Source organism: Malaclemys terrapin, chromosome 9 (genome assembly GCF_027887155.1).
Source record: "Malaclemys terrapin pileata isolate rMalTer1 chromosome 9, rMalTer1.hap1, whole genome shotgun sequence".
NCBI classification, from domain to species: Eukaryota; Metazoa; Chordata; order Testudines; family Emydidae; genus Malaclemys; species Malaclemys terrapin.
Genome location: NC_071513.1, coordinates 48,622,014 through 48,626,996, shown reverse-complemented (window position 1 = coordinate 48,626,996; position 4,983 = coordinate 48,622,014).

Below are 4,983 nucleotides of genomic sequence, written 5' to 3'. Positions count from 1 at the left end.
CTCAGGAGGGGCACAGTTTAGGGACAGCTTGGCTGGAGACTAGGGGGATTATTTTTAGACGGCAGCCTGTCCGTGGGGCGGGGGAGGTGGGAAGTTCTTTGACAGTTACTGTCTCCAGGCCACCTGCTCTTAAAGCGACCTGCCAGGAGAGAAAGGCAGGGGGCCAGGAAGGAGGCAGAGGTGGGGCTGCGTAAGCAGGGCTTTGCTGGCCTTTGGAAGGCAGCCTCACCAGGTTAACAACTGCTTTGTCCCCAGGCCAGCTCTGGTGCAAGCCCCCTCCCGCCCCAGTGGAAGTCTCCTCCATGAGCTCAGGGTGACAGAGCACCTCGCCCCAGGATCGCCTGGGCTTGCTGTCCCCCGAATGACAAGTGGCCGAGTTGGCTTTGAGAGCAGACAATACTGCTCTCTGGGGACACAGAGCTTAGCTCCCAAGCTCATTGTGGCAGGACACTCCTGGGTTTTTTGTGGCAGCAGTGCCTGGGCCAGGGCTTCATTCACTCTACTGGGGAGCAAGGGAGGCTGGGGCCTGAACACACATGGGCTGCTCCACTGTCTGCAGCGAGCAAGGATTGCCCCTGTGTGTAATGCTTTGAAGAATCAGGCCCTCTCCTACCCCCATTTGTACACACATCTGCTAGGGAAAAGCTGGTGACTACCCCACGGAGTTCCTAAGTTGTATCTAAAGAGCATCCTAAGCATTAGACCAGGGATCGGCAACCTTTGGCACGTGGCTCGCCAGGGTAAGCACCCTGGTTGGCCCAGCCCGTTTGTTTACTTGCTGCGTCCGCAGGTTCGGCTGATCGTGGCTCCCACTGGTCAATAGGGGCTGCGGGAAGCGGCGCGGGCCGAGGGATGTACTGGCTGCCGCTTCCCACCGCTCCCATTGGCCTGGAGCAGTGAACCGCGGCCAGTGGGAGCCTCAATCGGCCAAAGCCGTGGACGCGGCAGGTAAACAAACCGGTCCGGCCTGCCACGGTGCTTACCCTGGCGAGCTGCGTGCCAAAGGTTGCCAATCCCTGCACTAGACTAAAACACCGACCCTCACTGACACTGACGAGGCTGAAAGCATAGCCCCTTTTGGAATCAGTGTATGTTTGTCTGTGCACCACATGCAATAACTCTGAGCCCTGCTGTTGTTCTTGCATGGGAGAATCCCAACAATCACCTTAGCCATGGTGTGGGACCTGCTGTTGCGTTGAACTGCTCCGATTTGATCATTACAAAGTAGATATATTTATTTTTTACTTCACCCAATAAAAAATAATAGAAGGCCTAGGCCAGGCCCCAGGAGCCCAATAGTTACCAATGGAATGCAACCAAGGCACTGCCACCCAGTAGCAAATCAACAGCTCTCTGCACAAGAGAAGCCAGTTCATAAAAATGAAATTTCCCACCAAACCCTGGTCTCGCCCCAAATCCAAACCTCCAGCCAAACCCCGCACAGATCTCAGCCCTTCCCAAAATCTCCTACCAGCCCTACCTCTTCTGTACCAAGGGCATACCAGCAAACCTGCAGCAGTGTCACGGGACAGGAGAGAGGCCTCTCAGATAGGCAGGTCCTGAGCCAGCACCTTAAACTCCACCTGGAAATCCCCAGGTAGGCAGGCAGATTCTGGAGCCCTGATATTAAGTGCTGATGGTGAGCTCTCACCAGGCTGCCCCTGGTTTAGCATTTGGTTGATTTAAGGCAGGGGTTCCCCCCAACATGCTATAAAATCTCCACGGCCCACCTGTGCCACAACAACTGTTTTTCTGCATATAAAAGCCAGGGCCAGCATAAGAGGTTGGCAAGCAGGGGAATTGCCCGGGGTCCCACACCACAGGAGGCCCTGTGAAGCTAAGTTGCTCAGCTTTGGCTTCAGCCCCGGGTGGTGGGTCTCGGGTCCCCGGGCTTCACCTCCATGCAGTAGGGCTTTGGCTTTCTGCCCTGGGTCCCAGCAAGTCTAATGCCAGCCCTGCTTGGTGGAGCCCCTGCAACCTGCTCGTGGCCCCCCCAGAAGGCCCTGGAACCCTGGTTGAGAACAACTGATTTAAGGCATGCCCCATTGCACTGGTGTAATCCGGAGTGCAAGGGTGAGAACAGCAAGATGCACATGCAGGGAGGAGGCAGGGTTACAACCTGGAAAAAGCTGTCCTGATAACTTCTGTAATATGATTCCCTAACAGCAGCTGGAAGTCTAACAAGACCACCACATATCAAACTCAGCTAACAAACAGCAGACACCCCTCTACATTAGGGCCAACAGAATCTTTACCATGTGCTCTGGCAGCTCCTCCAACCTGCCAACATCACGGCATACTCCTCTGGATTGAGCTTTCACCCACATGCTTTTATCCATAGACCAATCACTCAATCCCTTCAGCAGGGTTGGACAAAATGAACAGACAGAGCTGTGACATCAGCACTCTGAAAATACCCCAGCTCCCCACTTCTTCCTAGCTCTCCTTCCAGCCTTTCCACCCCAGAACAGAATAGGGGGTGGAGCTGGACCCTGTGGGAAGCCTCAATGGAAATCTCTGCAACCCCTCTAGCCTGGGAGTTCACCCTCTCATGTGCTCCCAGGGAGCTACCCAGTGCACAAGACACTATTCCAGCTGGATGCTGTGTCCCTGGACACAGCCCTAGGTTTGGGGCTGGTGGGTTGAACTTGTTGATCTATGCTGGTCATTCAGTCCCAAATGTTCTGAGTCTCTGACACTTGATGGCACCCTAGCTGGAGTGCTCTGTGACACAGCAAAGAGATTTGTCTTTCACTCTATGCTCCTGACTCCAGTAATAGACTGCTGAATGAGCTCACTGCAGCTCCAGGCTTGTCATGAGTGGCACAGAAACTGGAGAACACTTATCTCCTGTTTCTAACAAGGATACTCACAACAACAGCAATGCTGTCACACAGCCTGGAGTCTCACACTTTAGAGCTCATTGGTTGCTATTGCTTTGTTTTTTATGGTAGTATAATTTAAAGTATTTCCACTTCAAACCCTTCCTTGTGTTCTCTGTCTTTTGAGGACAGCCTGAACACGATATCCAGCATTATTCCAGCTGTACCCAAACAGGTCTCACAGTCACCAGTCTATTACTAATCCATGATCATACCAATTCCACTCTACCCCTTTAGATATTTATGCTGCATTCATGTGTGCGTACGCTAGTCCTTTGTATATTTCCTACATTAAAAAGTTGATTGTAAGGCAGGCAGCAAGGGGGTCACTGAATTCTAGAATCCAAAGCTGGAGAAGACCTATCTAATCCATCACTCCATCTCCTTGCCTATGCCAGACTGGCCACAACAGGACGTTTTCTACTGCTTTGTTCAGCCTGTTGCTAAGATCCCCTAGCAATTGGGTTTCCAGCACTTCTGCAGCCAGGTACATCTCACCATGGGAAAAAAATTTTCATTATATTCAACCTAAATTTTCCCTTGCTATGGTTCAGACCATCATTCCGGGTTATACCCTTTTCACGTTAAGTAATTCCCCCCTGCCCTGTTGCTCACTCTCTTCAGGCATTTGAAGTTCACCATCACAGTCCCCTTTAGCTATGATTTAGCCAAGCTATACATTTAGGGTGGGAGTTCTAAAACGCTTAGCGTTGGCCTAACTTTGCTCCCATTTAAGTCACCAGCAGTTTTACTATTGACTTTAATGGCAGTCAATGCTGAGGGACTTTGAAAGTCCCCCCTGAGCTATTTTAATCTCAACTTGTAAGTCAGTTCGTCCAGCCCCCAAATCATATTTATTTCGCTGCACTGAAATACAGATAAGGGGTGGCCTAGCTCTCTGGGTCAGCTCTGTTAATGGAGGTTACTTACCTCTAACTGGAGTTCTTCAAGATGGACTCTGCATAGTCCCACTTGTGGGACCAAGGTATCTGCACCAATGGGCACATCCCACGAGTGGAAATATGCAGAGGACATTAGAAGAAAAGCCATCATTCAATTCAAAATAGCTCAACAGATCAGTGGTTTGAGTCTGCGTGCAGAGGAGCAAGGGAATGATCCCTTTCAACACAATCTATTCCCCTGGTTCTAAACAGTCAATAACTCTGCACCAGTGAATATATTTTCTCCTCTCCTATCTACAGTTCGCATTACTCTTGGCTAAATATAGTATGATATGCTACTTATCTCGCTCCTTAGATTGGAGGCCTTTAAGTGGCTCCATACCCCTCCCACAGGAATGCTCACAAATAAATCAAGACAGCAGGGACACTGGAACCAAGATCTGTAGCTTTCCCACCCTCAGCAGGGAGCCTGATTCTAGGGTCACACGTAGCAGGGTAAAGTGGCGTGACAGTACAACAGTGTAGGACTGATGAATGTGCAAGTACAATCAGGTGCTGCGTCCTCAGAGTGCCCAGAGCTGTCTGGGGAGTAGAGACCCTGCCTACAGCCTTACCTTTGGGACTCTTCTGGGTGCTCATTGATATCTACTCATTTCCCAGTATACATGGGCAACTTTTTCTTCCTTCATCCCTGGGCTGTAACAGTGAAACCTCAGAATTTCATCGATCCAGAGATTTTAAGGCCATTGTAAGCATCTAGTCTGACCTCCTGCACAACTCAGGCCAAAGAACTTCACCCAGAACTTGGGTTTGGGCTCGATCATATCCTTTAGAAAGACTTCCAGTCTCTAAAGATGCCAGGTGGTGCAGAATGTGCCCAACCCTTTGAGTTATTCCCAAGGTAATGAACCCAATTCAATGAATTGTCAAGAAAAACAGAGATGATTTCAATGAGACAGAAAACTGTTTATTAAGCCTCAGCCCATGGGAAAATCAATACTATTTAAAAGTTTAGACAAAGAAAAAGTGTGAGCTTTTTTTAAAGAAACAATTATAAAATGAAAATATGATTCAGTCTGTAATCATAACTGGAGATGACGTACCAAGGAAGAGAGATTCTTTCTGTGACGTTGTGCAGTCTATATGGTTTTATAAAAACATGATAATAAGTGAATATAATGTAACTGGGATAGTTTTAG